Genomic DNA, 22,145 nt, shown 5'->3' with positions numbered 1-22,145 from the left:
GCAGCCTGTCATCAGTGCACGTGAACAGAGCGATCTCTCTCACGTTTTAAAGCTGCAGTATCCTATTTTAATTTAAAAAATCAGTAGGTAATTAATTTATCGCAATGGCAGTTCGGACGCTGAAGACATGTTTATTGTTTATTTAAACTCGTATGATGAAATACAGCAATACAATTATGAGTCTGATATGCAGCCTGCAGGGGCAGGTCATGATTAAACAGAACGGTCAGAGGAGACAAATTAAGGTTTAATGTGAGGAGAAAAGGACAGATGTCTTGGTGAGAGATCAGTGTTTATAGATATATACACTAGCTAACTAGATGTAACACTGTGCTCTGATCACAAAATTGTACAGATTACTATCATTTATCATATAGTATTGATAGTAAGCAGACGTAATGTCACACTCATTAATATCTGTCCACACTTACATTACGTGATACAGCGGGGACGGTGGCCCTGTGTATGGCGACACGCAGCAGCGGTGCGTTTCGTTTCATGGTTGTGGCTTGTGTTTGTTTAATGTTTGTTAGTGTTTCTGTAGCTAAATTGTACATTTACAATGACTTCCATAAACATGTGGGGGCTTCTTTTTCTTTTATTGGTCTCCGGTCACATTTTCAGCGGTTCTTGCGAACTCCGTGATACTTTTCGGTACAGCCGCGGGTTTCTCATATTATTGCGGAACTCTGAGAAAGGCTGTGTAGATACGCTTGCGGCTTTACCAGCAGAGATCATCCGATCGGATTCTACTCTTAAAAATCGAGGATGGGATTGTAAGCCGAATGGATCGAGGAAGAGTGGGAGACGGGGTGGCGTGCGCCAGAGGCTGAAAAGACAAGATCATCGTCGAATACCTCTCCCTACGGTTATGTTGGCAAACGTTCAATCTCTTTGCAACAAAGTGGACGAGTTGCGGGCTAGCGTGAAATTTCTGAAGGAGTATAACAGCGCTTGTATTCTCGCTCTCATGGAAACATGGCTCAAGGACCAGTATTCTCAATCTGATCTGGAAATTACTGACTTCGGTGAACCGTATCGTCTGGACAGAGACCCAACTGCAACTGGTAAAACACTTGGTGGAGGACTATATCTTTACATGAATAAAAACTGGTGTAATATGGTGATCGTTAGGGAGTACCCTGATATTGAGCTTTAATCTGTATCCCTACAACCCCTATTACTTACCTAGAGTTCCCACAGATATTTGTAACGCTGGTGTACATTCATCCAAAGGTGAATGCTGATACGGCAATTAGAACTATTCCAAAGACTGTACAGGGGCTCCAAGGGTTGTCTCCGGATGCACCAAACTTTGTTATTGGTGATTTTAATCATTGCAATGTTGGGAAGTCCCTGAGTGGGTTTTATCAATATGTAACTTGTTTTACTCGCTACATGAAATGCTTGGATCTTTGTTATGGATCTGTAAAAGGGGCATATAAATCTTTTCGTAGAGCTCGATTATGTACCTCTGATCATAATGTTGTGTACCTGGTACCGTTATATAAATCGGTCCTAAAGAGAACTAAGCCAGAGTGTCGATTAATTCGCTTACAGATTGGGATGTTTTTTTAGATGGCTGTGCTGACCTTGATGAACTTACAGAGACTGCTTATATAACTTTTTGTGAGGATCTCATTATACCCAAAAAGGAGATCCGTATGTACCCGAACAATAAGCCATGGGTCACAAAATCAGTGAAAAATACCATTATCCAAAGGAATGCTTGTTTTAATCGAGGTGACATGATTCAGTATAAGTTACTACAAAAGCAAGTTAAAAAAGAACTTAAATTAGCAAGGGAAAAATAAAAGGATAAAGTTGAGGAGAGGCTCAGTTCTGGAAATGCTTGTCCGGCTTGGGAAGGGGTTAAATCTATGATGGTTATGAAGTCAAAAAAGAGTTATATTTCCCTTGTTGGGAAATTTGATGACTTTCAACTTTCTAAAGATTTTAATATTTTTTATAACAGGTTTAATATGTATGATTTTAGGCAGGCATGGGCTGAGTTAAAAAATGTTGAGTCATTGCAAAGTTGTATAGATATTGATAAGGGTACGGTTATAAAACTTTTTAGGGGTATAAAAGAGAGGAAATGCGCTGGACCAGATGGTATTGGGGGTCGCATTCTTAAGAACTGTGCAGAACAACTGGCTGATATTTTCTCTTTTATTTTTAATATGTCATTGTGTCTGAAGAAAGTTCCTAATCTGTGGAAAGAATCTTTTATAGTACCTGTTTTATAGTACCTCGCATTCTGGAGCCGTCCAGGGCTAAGCCCCGCACATAGGCTGAAGGTCTCGCTCTGCTCCTCGCCAGTGTATGCGCTGCGCTGGTGAGTGTGAACTGACAAGAAGCGAATTATGACGTGTTTTCATTCATAGGCTTAACGCTACGACGGATTGCCCGACTGGGTTTTTACCGCTCATTTAAACGAAACGTCGACTGTTTTTGTCACCATGTGCTCAGTTAATCTACATCAGTTCGCAGCTCCGCGTCTCACTCAGAACCTCAAGAACACGCATTCGCGCAGGATCATGACATTGTAGAGATGAGAGAAAACTTTATAGAAGTCTAGAAACAAATTATTAAAGTATGTATAGCCATGTCACTCATTTCTTACAGTATGTTAACTAGATAACTGGATACAACTTATTGTATAGTTTAATAAAATTGATTATACAAATCAATTATGACCTAACTATAGTGATTGTTTTACTAACTGCTAACCAGCTTATGGAATCTCTATGGCTAATTTATAAGACATATTCCTGAATCAGTATATTGTTAATTGGGTCTTTCGGGGTAGCCTATCTTATGCCTAGAATTTATTCCTTCAAAGTTTGATCAATTGTGCATAATGACATGTGCAACAAATGCATATAGGGTATCAGACTTATAAAATCCTATCAGAGGTCCAAAATGTCGTTGAAACACACCAGTGGCTTTGCTGTCCTCAGACTTATAAAATCGTATCAGAGGTTCAAAATGTCATTGAAACACACCAGTGGCTTTGCTGTCATCAGGATAAAACATGTTACCCTTCAAACCCCCCCTCCCCCCACAACAGAGCCCCCACCCCAATAAACAAATCCCAATTTAACCCCTATACATACAGTATTTATATAATATATATATTCTCATTATTTTTTAACACATCTATAGTTATGCGCTGGCACAGAGTTTTGACTCCACACAGAAAAAGCAACGCGTGAGATGGATATAAAAAGCAGAAAATGACTAGACCATAAAAACAATACATAATATAAAATATACACCGTGTGCACAATTATTAGGCATGTTGTATTTTTGAGGATTACTTTTGTTTTTGTACAACTACAGTGCTCTTGGTCAATTTAAAATGTTAACAAACCCTCAAACCTGAACATTTAAGTAGTAAAAGTAATTTTGGCTTTCTTGGGAGAGTATTTCTGTGTGCACCATTGTTGGGCAACTGTTGGTGTGCAGAATTGTTGGGCAGCTAAGTGAAAAACAAAGATTTTTACCATCTCACTTGTTTTTTTCACCTGTTAAAGTGAGAATAATAAACAAACTCTACATTTACACACAAACATTTCTGAAATAATAACCAACTAACTCAGTGACCAATATAGCCACCCTTCTTTTCGTTAACAGTCACGAGCCTTCCATTCACGGATTCAGTTAGTTTCTTGATCTGGTCAGAATCAACATTTTGTGCGGCCACAACCTCCTAGACACTGTTCAGAGAGTTGTACGGTTTACCTTCACTGTAAATGTCCTGCTTAAGAAGGGCTCAAAAGTTCTCAATAGGGTTTAAGTCAGGTGAATAAGGGGGCCATGTCATTCGTTTTTCATCTCTAAGGCCTTTACTGGCCAGTCATGCAGTGGAGTACTTGTGATGTATGTGATGGAGCGTTGTCTTGCATAAAAAAGTCTTCTTGAAAAATTCAGATTTTTCCTGTACCACTGCTTGAAGAAAGTGCCATTTTAACCCAAAAAGTGCCAACTAGGTCATCTTTAATAATAACTGTCTGTGCCTGCCTGCCTGTAGTGTAGAAGACACTTTCTTCAAGCAGTGGTACAAGACAACACTCCATCACATACATCAAAGTACTCCACTGCATGGCTGGCCAGTAAAGGCCTTAAAGATGAAAAACTAATGACATGGCCCCCTTCCTCATCTGAGCAGTGTAGTTGTACAATAACAAAAGTAATTCTCAAAAATACAACTTGCCTAATAATTGTGCACACGGTGTATAAATAAAACAAAAAAATACAAATTATGGTACAACAGACATCAGCTGGCTTCGGCACACAATAAACTTGACAGCAGCACTGAAAAAAAGAAAAACATTATTTTTGACATAATTTGGTCATACACATGAATAAGTCTTGTGTGAACTGGATGAGATTCCTGCAGTGGTTTCTCGTCAGATGAGTCATTTGTCTTTTCCTCCTCCATAACACATCACCAGGTAAGTCCATGAAAACAGAGGATGATTCATCACACCAAGCATCTTGATCTGTAGCTGGACAACTAGAATTAAAACAGATTCACCTTTATATAATTGTGTAACAGCATACCCCTGTGTCACTTCTTACGTACCCCTGTCCAACTTACTGCAGTGCAATGCCAAACAACAACTCTAAATGTGTTAAAGGTGCAGTTTGTAAGATATTTGCAGTAAAATATCCAAAAACCACTAGGCCAGTGTTATATATTTGATTACTATCAATATCTGTAATCTTTTCAACTATCAGGAGAAAATTGCCATTCAAAACATTGACACGGGGCAGTGCAGTCTCCTGTCAATGACGTTAATATCCATGTGACCCTTTGTTACCGCCTTTACTGACGTAAAAAGCACATGACAACAGTGTTGTTTACAAATCCGGAAGTATGCGTTAGCGCCTGTCAGGCTATGCGCTTGCTTATGGACTTATGGATTACTCTTTACCGTCTGCCGCTGGTTGTGTCAGCAAAGACAGCTCATGTAAGTGTACGGGCCAACGAAATCGACCCAGAAAGAGTTTGGAACAAGACGAGAAAAAGAATGAGGATCAATATCGGTGTTGCATTATCTGGATGGAGATAGCTTCACGACAACATTTAACTAGACAGAGATTCTGATCCTGCTTGTGTTTTACGCGACGGGTGAGTAATTGATTCGTAACGCTTCAAAAATCATATGCTATTATATCGATCACAAGATTAGTGTGTAGATTGTATTCAGTGCATCTTCCCACGGACAATATAATGCACATCAAGAGATATTGTACAGCAATAAGACACTTACTAATTGAGTAGAGTTTGGCACTGTACAGTCTATCAAAATTTTACATCATAACCTTAACACAATAAGATTTGTACTGTCAATACAATATATGTCTGATCTGTCCCAAACTTTACATAATTGACAAGAGTCCAGGACTGAACACATCTACATGCCAATAGTCACTTATGGCCATAGCGCCACCTGCTGGCAACAAGAAGTAACATGTTTTACTCTGATTATTCAAAGTCAGATCTGCCCTATTTTACATGATCAATAAGAGCCCTGGACTGAACACATCTACGTGCCAATATTAACATGTAGTCACTCATACTCACACACACACACAATCGCTCTCTCTCTCTGTCTCTCTCTCTTTCTCTCTCTCTCATGCTATCTTACACGATGCTACCTCGCAGTAATTTGTAATTAGCAACGGGAAATGTGGCACATTATACTACACTTTTAAATAGTTCACCTATGTTTACATGCTTAAATGCCTATTTACTACTGTTCCCTTTAATTCTTATGCCACGGCGTGGCGGTTTCATGTGTGCGAGGGCCCTTCCATCACTGCTTGCAGTTTTATTTCCCATTTACATTTACTATTTGAAACGGCTTAATTCACTGCAGCGAGCGCTCGCGCGCCTCCATCCTCCTTCTCTCGTTGTGTGCAGCGGCTCAACAGCGCCCGCCCCCGGCCCCCTCTCTTTGCAGCGCTCCTCTCTCACATAACAGTGAAAAGTATTTTAACTCTGTGTTCCTCTGTGTACTTTCTCTTTTTTCCGTAAACATCAACAGTCACGGATGTTTCTGACAGAGAAGACGGCTGATCAAGTTCATCATGAGTGACTTAACAAAAGGTTAGCTGTAGTTTTTCCCACACATTAGGCTTGGGCGGTAATACGGTAATATGGTATACCGCGGGATCTAAAAATAGCAAAGGTATCAGTTTCTATACCGCCATACCGGCATTTAAAAAAAAACAATGAACTTATATAGAAGACAAGGATTAAATATTAAATTAAGGATGGCGAAAACTAAAAATTTTCTTCACCGACCACCGAGCCATTAACTGATTAGTTTAAAACAAGTTACGCTGTTTGAAATAACAACCATTTCGAGCTGCGCCTGCAGTTTCGCAACTCTGTCGCATCTCTGTGCTGCTCTGCCTCCGGCTCATCATTCCCGCAATCGCCGCGGAGCTTGTATGCTGCTTGTATGTAATCGGAGGACAAATGACTCCTTAGTTTCAAAATGGGTTTGATAAGGTGATCGCGTGGAAACTAATGGCGTTTGTCTTATTAGAAGGTCATTTGAAACATTGCCGCGGCTTATTTAAGAAAATGACAGACACCGCTTAAGTTTGAGGTAGTGCTAAAAATAATAAAGAAAGATGATGATCATCATCACCTTATCAGTTAGCACTGAAATGTAGATGTAATGTATTTCCAATTCTAAACCCAACTTGTGCGGAATGTTGCTAATAGACTACAACACGATAAAACAGGCACCTTCAGATTGCATAAAAGACGCACCGCCAAGGCAGGTCTAACTCACTCTGTCCCTTCTAGTAACGACTAGAACAACTCTTTTGTATAATTATTATTACTTTTTCATTTTTCAAAAAGACAAGTGTCAACTTCTGTTAAGTGCAACATGGACGATGCAATGCTTTGCTGATGCGAGCCGCGAGAAAGCCCTTGTCTGCTTTAGAAAGAATGCAGCAAAGATATTTAATGCTAATGTATGAGTTTCATTCATTTATGATGAGGTCCGTGCGTTCTAGTTAACAATGCAATGCAAGGGAACGCGCCGTGCCGGCGCCTCCATGTCACGGTTATTATATTGTCTATATTTGCTTTTCATTTATTAAATACATGCAATTGGTTGATAAAACATTTATTAAAATTAAGACACAATTTATACAAAACGAAATTCACTTTAAAGAAAGGCTTTCTACAAAGCAAAACCTAATTAAGTGGTAAAATGTCTAATGATTTACAAAACCAAAACTTAATCTGCACTTTACTGTTAAAAGACGTGAATGTTAATAATTTGGAATACAACCAGGAAAGACTTTCGTTTTAATTATTTAATTGCTGGATTTTACAAAAATATTTTTATTTTATATGCTGGAATATGCAGAAATATAAGTTAACAGAAGGAGGACTTTCTTTATTTCATTAAAATATGGCGGAATGTGCAGAAAATAGGTTTAAATGTTCAGCAATTTTCTTCAAGTCTGAGACTGTTGCTTTGATTAAATTTTAGCTTGATGCAATGTGAGTGCACAAAACCAAACGCAGTGACCTCGCGCCAGAACCCAAATGTCGTGACCTTGCGCCAAATGTTTTTATTGGTTTATAAGTACAAACAGGCGAGTTACGAAATATTGAGTGTGAGGGATTTGTTCACTTCACACAAAAATATCCTGGAAATTTGAATGAGATGGCTAACTGTAGTCGCGTTTAGTCCACTGTCTATAATAGCCTAATTTAGAGATAATTTTTTTAACCGACAACTGGTTAATTCTGTTTGACCTTTTGTATTTATCTTTTTTATAAACTGCTAGTTGTTGCTAATAGAAGTTGTTAATATTGTTTTGCATGTTATTTTGTTATTTCAGTATTAGTGTTTGGTATTCAGTTTCTGAGGGGTTTAGCCAACATTATAGTGATGCTGTCTGATTACGTCATAATTTTATGATTATTCACGGTAATACTGTATACCGGGGTAAAATAGGGAGGCGGTTTGATGGTATCAAAATTTGGATACCGCCCAAGCCTACCACACATACCCGTTCTGATGTGAGTCTGTGTCCGAGCTCTCTCCCTACCTATGATGCGGCATGCCCATGCACATGTATTCTCCATGTATTCTCTCATATTTCTGAATTTGCAACAAATTGTCTGCGCTATACGGGATATACAATAAAACTACCACTCGTATTTCAAATAAAAAAGCGCTCATAACACAAAGAGCAACATCAGTACAGGCTCAATGTAAACGTATAATGATTTTTTCAGACAATGTCGCGTTTTTAGCAGCAGTTAAAGAAAGAGCTGATTGGATTTAACAAAGAGTTAATGGGTCGTGGGTCATTACTGGGTCCTGTTTAGTCACTATTTTAAAGACAACAGAACAGAAACTATGTAAAAATAGCATTAAGTTGTGTTAAAATGCAATATAATGTGACAGATCAAAGAGTAAAACACGACGCAATGAAGTCACATATATGCTAATCGGCGTGTGACGTCATCACTCTCAAAATCCTGACACACACACATACACTCATGAGAATGCTGGTGTCATACAAAATTCATACACAATTACTTTTTTTTGCCAGTTTTGTCAGTCTGGAGCCCTGGCTTTGAATTATTAGGAATGTGTACCTACCTGAGAAAATAACTGGCTAATAGATCGCACACTTATGAAACTGAAGAACTAAAGCCTAACATTTAATGCACTTATCCAGTCTTTTCAATGTCTGTGAATATAACTGTTGTGTAGGATGAGCTAAATATACATTTTAAACTAACAGACACTCTATAGCTACTTTCTAAAAAATAAAAGTAGTCGAGAGCTACTTGTGTCACGTAATACCTAAATTAGTGTGTTAATAGACACTTGTCTATTAACTCACTGTGATTTGAACTCTTTCCCCTACAGCATTTTTTTTTTTAAGTTGCCAGCCAGTGCCAGCATTTTTTTTATTTTTCACAAAATTTTAATACCTTCCAGAAAATGCTTTTCTTTAAACATAAACATACGATTCATCAAATGAAATAACAGATCATTTTAAACAACATCAACAAAAAAACTTTCATATTGTCTTTATTTAGGCTATACTTTTTTGTCACCTCTTATATATGGGTAGGATTCTTCCAAAAAATACCACTTTTTGAATAAAAAAAATAATTATTAAAGATCAGATTTAGAAAGATGATCCAAACAAAGAGTATTTACTCCTTTTGGATTCATAACAGGGATGTGCATGTATGTCACGTATGGCTCTCTGGTATCTCTTGACATTTGATGTTTATATAAGATGATAACCCATTGAACTTGTGACGACGACTGTATTTTCATTTTATCAAAAATGAATCCGAAAATCACGGCATCCTTTTTAACCATAGTGCATCGACTCGAGGAGTGTTTGGCGTTACACGGATCATCCAGTTGCCGCGGCGCGGGCTTCACAGCGTTCCGCGGATCGGCCGTTGCCGCGGCGCGGGTGCGCGGACTTATCTGTTTGTTTTTGAATCATACATTTTAAATGACTGATGTCATATGATACGCCGGTCTACACAGCTCAACGCGACGTCAAACACGCACCCAGTCTTTACTACCACAGGCGCTTGTAACACTAACCAGACATCCAAATGCGCCATAACCACAGAAAATAAATAAATAAATAAACCCACAAGCGAGCTACCTGCAATTAAGACACGAGCTACCAGTAGCTCGCAAGCAACCTGTTGGAGACCCCTGCTCTATAGTCACCCGTAAAGACTTTTTCTTCCACTGTTTTCACTGTCATGACAGCGATCTGCATCCATTATTAAAGCAATTATTAGTACTACAGTGGAAATTAGTAGATTTGGTTAGCGTGTTGATTTAAAGTGTGCGCCCCTAAATTTTCTGGTTGTGCCCCTAATATTTTCATTTAGGGGCCACTGTGCTCCTAGTGAAAGAAGTTAGTCTGGAGCCCTGAAATATCAAATGTATTGTAACACTTCTTAAAATCCACCTTTTTGGCTTCGGCATCTATCCTCATTAATTTACTGGAAGGGCTTTCCTCAATCATGACTGTATCACGTGAGTCATTGGAGTCAGTGAAGTGACTGATCTGACTGCCCAGGAGAGGCTTGTGGAGAGGCAGATAGTACATCTGGGTGCATATACAGTCACTGGGTTATTTTTTGATTACTCTGCTGATTTTGGACATACAGATATAATTTATACATTTATCATTTAAAATGTTAAAGTGTCTACTTTTTTTTGTCCACCTTAATAAAACAGAATGTTGTGCTTTTTGCTAAATTAAGAAAATAAACATGATGCGCATTCTGTTCTCTCTCCCTCAGTGAAGTGCTTTTAGAAACGCGTAAGAAAAATGAACTGTAACTTAACGAATACTTGTCATACAAAAAAAGATTAATGTCTACATAATGCTTAGAATGTCTACTTTTTAATGATATAAGTGAAAGAGCTGAGATCACCACGTCTCGCTCCATTGAAGTGAATGAGCAGCGACATCAATATGCATGGCTTTCGCCTTTGTAGTCCATGAACAAACCCGATCCAGTCTCCACTAGAGATGCGCGGTTGGCAGTTACAGCAGCGGACTCCGGGGATAAACCGCAGATTGGGCGGATGGTGTGACGGAAAATAATATTTTAATTAAATTCGGGCGCGTGGCGGGCGGTTGAACCAATCACATTAAAAATATTTGTTTACATTGTTAAATATTGTTATCGGACTATACCTACATACAAAAGATTTGAGCACACTTTGAAATAGTCACATTTTAATCAGGCAGTAATATGGCTAGTCGGTCTATGCAGATCGACTGCTTGTTGTTAGCTGTGTCCCAATTTAAGGGCTGCGACCTTTTAAGCATGCGACTTTAAAAGGTGAGCACTCTGTCTTCAAGGTGGCAGCCTCAGAAGTTCGCGAAGAGAACTGAAATGAGACGGTCTAGCCTTCTGGGGACCCATAATTTGCGTCACCTGTTGCACACGCCCCCAGTAGCGCCCACCGCGCCTGTCAGCAGAAAACAGCGGAGACATTTCTGACTTATTAAAATAAATATGTAATCAGAAAAATATACATTATTTTGGAAAATATGACACATTGATGTAGATTAAACTATTCAAAAGTATATCAATCTTAGAAATATATTCAACATAAACCGAATAATATTAACACAAAACATAACTTATAATACTAAAACAGTGACAAGAAAATTTTTCAAAAAAAACCCAACATACTTTTATTTAATAAAGGTTTTAATTGTTTGGGATAGCCTCGGCTGTTAAGAATCCATTTGTTCTATCCTAAACAGCGCAGAGAAATGAGGACGCATTTTGAGGCTTCATTCTAAGCACGCTTTGAATTGGGACGGCCTTACTAGCATCGAGTCACGCTGCTGTGACGCAATCGGTCTTAAAATACGTCCTTAGATGGTCGCAGCCTTTGAATTGGGACACAGCTACTGTCAACGCTGGCGAAGGAGGTACGTGACAAAAAAGGAGAATTAAAAACAAAGGAAATAGAAGGTCAGAAAAGGGTTGCCTGGAATAAGTTTTACAAAATAGTAAATAAGGATGACACCAGTGCAGGCTATGTAATTTGTGCGTTTAATTTAGGCTATTTATTTCTTTTGTCCCTGTGCGCCGATCAATGTCGGAGATCACTGCTGATATTCTCATAGACAGTAAAAAAATGGACACAGCGACCCCATTGGATTCAGCGGAGACAAGTGTAGTCAATTAGAAGTCCGCACTTCCTGGGGGTTGAGCGTACTGCGCAGACTCAAACTGAGCTTAATGACGTAGATGTCACATGAGCAACCTGTCTGACAATTGTAAGTCGTCTAATAGCTGTGCCTAGAGAAATTTTAATCACCCTCCGAATCTTGCAGAGACGGTGAGCTTAAACAGGAGCAAATTTTGGTAAGTATTCTGATTACAGTTAAAGATTGTCTACGAGCTTCTCCTCCTGTCCATACAGTAATTTCTCTACTGTGCGACAGAGAGTCGCAGGTTATGATGCAATTGTTAGCCTATTTTTACAAAAAACTGCTTCTACTTGGCCATAATGTAAGATACATGGTAATGGAGCCTTTTATACATTTTCGTGTTTCTTTAGAAATAATTAATTGACAAATGGACACCTCAGATGTAAAGTTATTCACTGTCAAAGTGACGCCAAAATGAATGGGAGTCAATGGGATGCTAAATCAATGGCGGAGCCCGGGGAAGCTTCAATAAAATATGAAACCCTGCCCCCCTGGATATTCTGAGACATTTCTAGTCTTGCGGCCGTCATCAGCAGCGCCTTGCATTGCCCAATCAGTGGATGGCGGGTGGGTGCGGTTTTTGAAAACTGGTCAAAAACATTGGTGTGGATAAATTGCGGATGGATTTGTGATGCGGTTTCGGATTAATAATAGCCCATCCGCACATCTGTAGTCTCCACATTCCTTGATATGCTGAGTTGTTTCATCTGAGTGCATCAAACATGACATCTAAATCCTTATTTACTTGCATATGTGTGGCACTAAAAGTTCTCCAGACGCGACTGTTTTCCTTGTGCTTCCGTCAAACATTACACACGAAGGGCACACACAAACACACGTCAGAAAATTTGACACGCTTTTAGTTATCTTATAAAAGACGAGATTGCAAACAGCACATCTAAATCCTTTTTTGCTCGCATCTATGCGTATATCTCTGCACACCAAGTTTTTTAAACACAGGATAACACGTATGTCCACGCATTACTTTGTGCTGCTTTCACAATCAACACGTGACACCGCAGTGGCGGCTGTGTTAACAAACATTGATAAATTCAAGATAAGCTCATTCTTTTTGTGTCTCTACTATAATGATAAAAAACACAAATAAGAGTCCAGACAACGACGGTCAGTTAATCTTTTGTGTAAGTAAAACTCTTGCTGGCCAACCAAACACTAACCCTGGGTTCATTTTTACGTTGACCAAACAGTACCTTTACCAGTGTGCAAGAACAACTCAATACACTACATCCCTTACTAAATTTACCATGATTACGATAGTATTTGTAGCCAAAAACATGGTTGCACTTTTTTTATAGTAAAACCATGGTTTTCAACTCTTAACTTTTAACTCACGTTTGGTCTTTTTTCAGTTCCTTTAAAACACATTAATGGCTAATATCACATAACACTGTATTCAGCACAAACTGTGCTATAATAATATGTAAGATAAATGTATGTGGGTCAAAGACGAAAAGGGGGTTGAAAGCATAAAAAAAATAAAAGTGTAAAAGAGCTTTAAATTTAGTCTTTTTCACATACATTAGAATATGTCCTGTTTAACTATATGTTTTTCTGAGCAAAAAATAATTACTACCATACATTTTTACTGGAATTGTACAGAAGACACCAACTAAAATGTCATTCAGTGTAACAATATTTTTATGCAAAAAAATATTATCAGACATTTTTAGAAAAACTATTATTTGATGACACATTACAAGACTCTATTTATAGATCACAGTGCAGACACCAAATACTAACTAATTGTCATTTTAAAGCATTTTACTTCACCAATATCCTTTAAACCATTAGGTTTTACCCATTTGTCAGCAAGAAGTTTTTGTAAGGAAGTGAAAATCAATTCAAATCAAATAAAATTTTTGAAGGATCACACATTATTATACATATTTTAATAAGTACAGCTCAGAATAAGTATATTGTTTCATTTCTACATAAATATACGTGTTACACCGAATGAATATTTTTGACAAAAATAGTGTCATTGTTTCCATTATTGCAATGTTTTGAATATTATTCTGTATCATTTTATTCCTTAACAAATCACAGAAGTAGATGCTGAAATTAATAATAATTTTTATTCCATAATGCATATCATATTCGTAAAAATGAACTGAACAGGTGGTAATACTGTATAATAAGATCCAGAACTGCCCTTATACGTTTAGCTTCTGCCCTGTGTTTTCTTTGATTTTCCCGCCATTGCTTTCGCCTCTTCTCAGCTGCAGCATCTGATAAATTCCTGATTGACAGGTGATCAGGATTTGCAGCCAAGGCAGCTTGCTTTCTTCTCTGGTTGCTGAAATACAGATTCCATGTAATTATTGACATAAAATTATTGACACAGATCTATATAAAACGTGTTATTAATTAAAAATACTTCTGTTTGGCAACATAAATGACATGTTATCAGGATTTGTATTATAGGCGGAGAATCCCCTCAGTGGCCTCTCTTAAAGGGATAGTTCACCCAAAAATGAAAATTCTGTAATCATTTACTCACTCTCGTGTTGTTTCAAACCCGCATAAATGGAAGGAAGATATTTTGAGAAATGTTTGTAACCAAACCTTTTGTGGACCCCATACTATGATACTAAAAATAATACTATGGAAGTAAATGGGGTCCACGAACGGTTTGGTTACAAACATTACTCAAAATATCTTCCTTTGTGTTTATAAGAACAAAAAAAAATCATACAGGTTTTTACCAACATGAGAGTGAGTGAATAATGACCAAATTTTCATTTTTGGGTGAACTATCCCTTTAACTTGTGGTATAGGTAGGGTGGAGTCTCTATCTAAAAACAGCAGTAAACTATTATTCTGTAGGGCTAGGCTCGGACACAAATTTCACGATTTGATTCAATTTCAAATCAATTTGATATTGATTAACATCATCTGAAAACAGCATAGACTGAAAGATTGATTAGTGGGATTTACAAATCACTATTGTTTCTTCAAAATTAGAATTAATTAAAATCGAGAAATCTATCTTTTTAAACCCAGCCCTATTATTTTTACATTGCACTCCTCAATACCTTTCTCGTCTCCTTGCTAAATGCATTGCCCTAGCTACTGGGTCTGCATTAACTTTCTGCCAGTGCCTAGAAACTTTCTCTTTGTTTGTGGGCATCTAAAAGAAATCAGTACCAAAACGACAAAAATACATTAAAACATTAATATTGATAAAGTTTGATATATTTTTTTGTGCTAAACATCCCTCGTTTATCTGAAATAGAAATAAAATGCTAAAAATGTTATCTAAACAGTGACACTATCATTCAGTGTAATGGATGACACTGTGGTGTAACATACAATTTGCATTACACCGAATGACAAAACATTACCCTGAATGACGAAACTTTTACTTAAGCTAATATTAGAAGTTAACACCTAGATACCTATATCAAACAGTGAACTTGACCAGAAAGGTTTATCATCATTATTCACAACATCTACTTTTTTTTCAAAAAATCTAACAATAAAAGTGTTTTTTTGCATTTCACTGAATGACAGTCGTTTTTGTAACTCAAGATACCACACTATGAAAAGGTGAAATTATCAAATATTTAAGAGCAATAAACTTACCTTGCTGAATCACCACATGGTCTTCAGGGGGCCTTTTGATGATGTCACAGACTGCTTGATGACTATTGTTTGTTTATTTAATTTCAAAATGGTTTCCTGATCCCGTTACACTGAATGACCTCTGACAAACTGCGTATTCGGGACAAAAGTCCCCTAGTTGTTTCAATATTTCACGAAAAAAATAACACAAAGTCCTATTAATATAAAACAGCCAACACTTATGTGAACATGCCAAGGAAGAAAATATTTTTTTAACATGGTATTTTATAAGTTTATTTAAAAATCTATTAGTAAAATTATAGTCCGGACCATTACGCTGAATGACGATTTTACACTTTGGATCATTATTAAACTCATATTTGGTCATTGTATTTTCACAAAAGTTATTTGAAACATAAAAGTAGACATTTTACTTTCATTTTATTGGTGTTTTTTGTATGTAAAATCACTTTTGTAAATTATATTGGAAACGGACACCAAAATGGTGACGTCTCGTCTTTGACCCATGTACATGTTTGTATTTTTAAGTAAATGATGTTTATGCGTGGTTAGTAAAAAAAGAAAACAAAAAGTTGCTTCAGTAAGGCCAAGGAACACATCCTAAACATTTGTTAACAAGCAAAAAAGTTATCTACTCTTGTAGAGTAGAGAATTTGCTACAAAAAGATGTAAAAACCATTTTCCCCTCTCATCCACATGAAACAATACATTGATTTAACTTTTGTAAGACACCTTTTGCTGTGTAAAGGCAATATGCAAGGGAGGGTCAATGGTCATGAATATTGATGTGTCAAACACCTGAGGAGACCCAACCCCCTAATGGCTCAGTGAGGAATGTTGTGACAAAAGAATGAATGTGGGGAGACTTAAAGAGAGAATCTTTTGCTTGTAGTTAAAAAAATAGATTACAATAAAGTACAAAAGACTTAAGACTTTATTTTTATCTGAAATTAGTAAAATAAAAGTGTTATAGGGTTGCAAAAAATGCTTGAACAATACAATAGAGTTAAGAAGCTTTATTGTAATTATAAATAAAGAAGCTTCATTGTAATTTTAAATAAAAAGTATCAATATGTATACATGTAACAATATTCTATATGACCAGTACAATATGGCTTAGGGGTGTGCAGCGGAGTCAGTATTTGTATCTGTATTTGTATTCGGATGGAACCGGAAGTGGGCGGGTCTTAAACTGGAAGTTTGTCGTATTACATGAAAATGGCATTTTAAATGATATGTTGCTTTTAATATAATTATAATTTAAATGACTGTAAATATTTATTAAAAATAATTATACACATTTTTAATCAAAAATACTTAAATAACTTGATTCTCATTAATAATAGGCATGGAAAACAAACTTCTCATTTTCAAAGCCTCATACAGCTTGTGCCTATGTGCTTTGAACTTGAGAGGGCATTGACTGTATATCACCTTTAAGCATTTATTGTATCTTGCAGCACAGTTACATATGTGACCCATTCTGTCTAAATGAGCGGGAGGTTTTTTTTAGAAAAAATAAGTAGCCAACATTAATTCAAATACTCTATTAATTAAACATCTAATACGTTTTCTTAGAGCGAAATGATTAACCTAATATACTAAGATACCGGTCATGTCACGTCTTGGTAAAACTCTAGACTACTAGATCCTGTTTTGAAACGTTTTGGGAGTTTTGTGGACTTATATCAGTGACTTAAAAATTTAGCTTTTTCAAAAACCATGCATATACATAACATTTTTCTCTCAAAAAATACAAACATGTACATATGTTGCTCATATAATATTGTAGCCCGGTCTGAACACAGTGTAATGAGACTTTTGCCATTATGATGTCTTTAAGCAACTGTAGAAAGCACAAATGTCTGTGCAGGTCAAAGCTTCTCCTGGGCCTTAAAAACTCCTTAGACTCCAGAGGGTTAAAAAAGTCAGTGCATTTTAGTACTCTTGTGGAAATGTCTAGCAAATAACCTGTCAGATACAAACCAGCACCATATATTAACTCCAACTGAGGGATCCTTAATTACATCCTTAAACACATCATCATGATGTTCCTGTATAGCTCAGTGGTAGAGCATTGCATTAGCAGCGCCGAAAGTCATGGGTTCGAACCCAGGGAACACAAGTACTGATAAAAAATATATATATAGCTTGTTATGCACTGTAAGTCACTTTGGGTAAAAACGTCTGCCAAATGCATCAATAAATAAATAAAATCATCAATCTTAGTCTCCGATTCATCAACATCCTTCACTCCATCTGGTACATTTGGGACACCACACAAAAGGCTGAAACAAGATTTTCAAAGTTAAAGAGAAACTAAAAATGAATTCAAGTCTTGCTTTATGCAGTTTCATTTTCAATTTTAATTAACACACTTTTTCTTTACCTTCAGCACAGCATGCAAACACTGCCATTGCTGACAAAAAAGCTAAAGTTCAAATAGCGTTATTTACATTAGTGTACTGCTGCTGTGATCAAGTCAAGCAATTGTATGTCTAACAGCAATAACGCCAAATAATACAGCGTTTTTTTTTTTTTATGGATAACTGACTGTTAAAAAAACAATCATCTAAAAGTCTGTATAACTAAAGTGAAGCAACGGAGTCCATGCAGTGTTACGTTACCAGCAATATGTAACGGATGTTTTCAAATGGTGCTTCCTTGTTCCCATTCTTCTTTATGTCACGTCATAGTGCAACTTTTTGCCTTTTCTACATTCTGAATGTTTTATGTATTTTATCTATCTTTTTGCCTTATGCTTTGTGAAGCACAGTGGTCAACAGCCAGTAGATCAGAGGTGTGCCGACTTTCACATTTACCGGAACTGGATCTGTTTGTCTCATTGTCCTTGGGATCGAGGACGAGACAGGGAGAGAGAAACAAAATCTTATTAGCATATGGGCTGTTCACATGTAAAGCATGTGTCACACAGTGATGTGGTTTAAGTCAGCTAGGTTCTGGACAGGCTAACTACTGCTGGTTAAGTGTATTAAATATAGTTGATGATTTTATAAAATTTGTGGGCCCAGGGCGAGTCTATGTATGGGGCCCCCCATATGATCTTTAAAACAGAAACTCATTTGACTTAGGCCAGTTTACTAAACACAGTAAACATGATTTATTATAAATAACTTCAAAACAAACAAACAGAACAAAATATATAAAACTTATTTATATAAAACATCATTTGCAGTTTTCATGAGAATAACGTTATATTGGACTGAAAAGGGAAACTTATGAAGTCATTGTTTATTAGCTTTACAGTAAGTTGTGTACTTCACAAATTAGTTAGCAACTCACCGATAAAACAATGCTTGACTGACTACATGTAGGCTAATGTTTAATGTTGTGCACAACGTTTGTATAACACGAACCCACAGTGTTTGGCGCAAACTTTAGACTTTTATAAAACCAACGTGTCTTTTCTCCGCCTCTTTTATTTAGCGAGGGTGTAAAGTTGCGGGAGGTTATTAAATCAATTGCTCTGAAATGAGCATGTTCAGTAACAACACAAGCAACTGTAATCTCATATACTGTTATATAAGTTCACGACTGCGCGTAGTTTAAACGTGTCATTTCTCCGTCACGAGTCGTTTTGATAACTCGCAAGTCGACAAAAGAGACAGATTAAAAACACCAAATGTAAACGGGAATGCGTCTCTCTTGTCCACTTATAATACAATCGACCGAAGCGCATCTTTAAGGTAGGGTAACAGATTTGATCCTGAAACATTTTTAGTTATGCTGGTTAAAAGTCTTCTCACATCCTGATAGCAATCACTGTGTTAACTTGTTTAAATGTATTTGTAGAAGTTTATGTCATCTGTGAAAGGCGTATGACCAAGAAATGTTTAACCAATCATAGATTTCGGTCCGAACGGACGTTTCCTTTTTTGTCCCTCATACGTAAGCATAATTTGAATGCCCACCGCGCAGCGAGCCCACGCAGACACCATACGTCATCGGCTTGTTCACATGCGCTCACCTCCTGTCTGTAAACAGCGAGAACAGCAAACTTTTCTGCTGAATTGACAACCTGTACAGGAGCCACAAAACTAAAGGCATCTTTTATAGCAACAACAGCAAAAACTGCCTAAATCAGCAAAGAGCAAAAAACCACATTAACATCGGTAACTTTACTGCTTTACCACGAGATGCAAACAGCTACAGGAGGCAAAGGGTCTTAACACTCTGGGGTCGGCTGCGGCGCGGGCGCCGCCAAGTCTTTATTTTTCAATCACTCCGTAAAGAGACTTGGATAACTCTGCTGATTTTGGACATACAGATAAAACCTTAAAGCAGTGGTTCTCAAATTGGGGGCCGGGGCCCCCAGGGGGCGCGAGATGGTGCCAGGGGGGCCCCATTTTATGACATTTTATAAAATAATAATAAACAATAATATAATATAAACAAAAGATAAATGTCTACATAATGCTTGGAATGTCAGCTTTTAAATGATGTAAGTGAGATCGAAAACATATATTGTCATTCGGTGTAAACTGTATGAGAAGTAGGAGAGGGACCGTCTCTCTAATGTTACCTGATTATCTGTAATGAGAAGAGATCGCCACGCCCCCGCGCCATTGAAGTGAACAAGCAAAAACATCCATATGCATAACTTGTGCCTCCTGCAGTCACTGGATACGCAATCCACAACCCAGTCTCTCTATTCCTTCATCCGATTTTTCATATTGTTTCATCCGATTGCACCAAAACATGACATCTAAATCCTTATTTACTTGCGTATGTGTGTCAGTATCTCCAGAAGCGAGTGTTTCTTTGTTCTTCCGTCAGACATTTTACGCGAGGGGAAACGCACATACACAAACAAACACACGAGTCAGGAAACTCGACACGGTTTTTGGTATTCTTATAAAATACGCGATTGCAAACAGTACAATCCTTATTTACTTGCGTATGTGTGTCACTATCTCCAGACGCGAGTGTTTTCTTTGTCTTCCGTCAAACAGTTCACGCGATGGGAAACGCACATACACAAACACGAGTCAGGAAATCGACGCGGTTTTTGGTATTCTTATAAAATACGCGACTGCAAACAGTACAATCCTTATTTAGTTGCGTCTAAGTGTATATCTCCGCACAGCACGTTTATTAAACACAGGATCACTTGCATGTGCACACACAAGTTACTGCTTTCATGAGCAACACGTGAGGTAATGGCGGCGGCTGTAAACAAACATTGATAAGTTTATCATGCTTGTCCCTTGTTGTGTTTCTACTATAATGATTACAAAAACACAAATAAGAGTCCAAACAACGATAGGCAGTTTTTATTTTGAGCTTTTTACTGCACACAAACCCTATGTTCACTTTACCATGATTAGGCTACTATGGTTTTTAAAAGGTAACTTATACTTGTGAAATTAATATAATATCAATATCAATAGAAATATATATAAAATGTGTGTGTATTTACATTTAAATTGAAAAGTAAACCATATCATGGTTTTACTACAGAGAAAGTTACATTCCTGTTGAACATCCTCACAAGGCTCATTATGTGGCTCATTATGCAACCCTTTTGTCTCTCAGCTGTCAATCACTGATTATTCAGCAGCTTTCCCGCCTCCATGCATACAGCCTTTCCCAAGCAAAAGTATCTTAGAAATTGTAAATCAATATCTTGCTTTATGTGAATGAGTAGGCCGAATGATTTTCACATCATTTTGAAGAAAAAACTCTAGACTACTAGATCATGTTTTGAAAAGTCTTGGGAAAACATGTTTAGAATGAGTTTTGTGGACTTATATCAGTGACTTAAACTTTTTGCTTTTTCAAAAACCACGCATAAACATTTTTCTCTCAAAAATACAAATATGTACATACATGTTGATTATATGATATTGTAGCCCAGTTTGTGCTGAACTCAGTGTTATGAGACTTTTGCCATTAATATGTTTTAACTGAAAAAAGCACAAATGTCAGTGCATGTCAAAACTTCCCCAGGGCCCTAAAAACCCCTTAGACCCCAGAGGGTTAAAGGGTCCGTTGCACTGTTTATTTTGAAAAGGTAGGTACGCGATATGTTTGTATTGAGATGGATTCAAATATTGTACTTTGATGAAACATTGTGTTGCTTATGAAATTTGTGTTAGTTTACGGATTAGCGTAACGATATAGTTACTACGTCTACACAACCGAACGTGTGCTTAAACTAATTCTGATGTAAACCAGTTGTTTATGTTGGTTATTTTGGAAGTGTTATTCACTTTGTACTGCAACGTTTTCTCACTGGTGAATGAGACATGAGATGTGACCGTCTGATCTGTGCGTGTTCATGTGTTTTGAAAGAGGCGTGACTTTGGATGGCGATTTGACTGGAGGGTGGGATCGTGATTTCATTGCTAGGCGGCTACCGCATTTTTCAAAATGTGTTACCCTACCTTTAATACCAGGTGTTAAAATGTTGTGAAGACATTGCGTGACTGCCACCACCTGAACTGAGAGATCACTGACTGAAGTGAAGGGGGTTGGGGAGTGGCTGGTGTCACTACAGTGAGTGAGCTGAGTCACCATTAGCAACCAATAGGGCGCACTCTGCTGGACAAACAAGTACTTACATCTTTTAAAAGCATTTAATGTGTTCTGTAAGAAACGTTCATATCTGCTGCATATCTGCGGCTTATACGCCGATACAGATATATCTGCGACAGGCTCATATCGGCCGATAAAATCGGCAAAACGATAAATCGGTCGGGCTCTAGCGCCCACGAGACTTCTTTTTAGAGTCA

At 37.4% G+C, this 22,145-nt stretch overlaps 1 protein-coding gene and 1 long non-coding RNA gene across 7 annotated transcripts in view; one reads left to right on the top strand and one right to left on the bottom strand.

The window, feature by feature from the left end:
* becn1 (beclin 1, autophagy related) overlaps window positions 1–22,145 on the top strand; it is a 260,154-nt gene that overhangs the window by 55,397 nt on the left and 182,612 nt on the right. The gene's annotated exons all lie outside the window — the stretch shown is intronic.
* On the bottom strand, window positions 13,862–15,845 carry LOC129439842 (uncharacterized). Its single transcript, XR_012369152.1, has 3 exons — window positions 15,391–15,845; window positions 14,841–14,935; window positions 13,862–14,101 (listed from the first exon to the last, which is right to left on the bottom strand). It is a non-coding gene; the product is annotated as an uncharacterized lncRNA (long non-coding RNA).

This window comes from Misgurnus anguillicaudatus, chromosome 4, assembly GCF_027580225.2.
Source record: "Misgurnus anguillicaudatus chromosome 4, ASM2758022v2, whole genome shotgun sequence".
Classification (NCBI taxonomy): Eukaryota; Metazoa; Chordata; class Actinopteri; order Cypriniformes; family Cobitidae; genus Misgurnus; species Misgurnus anguillicaudatus.
This window is presented reverse-complemented; position numbering and strand designations above follow the sequence as displayed.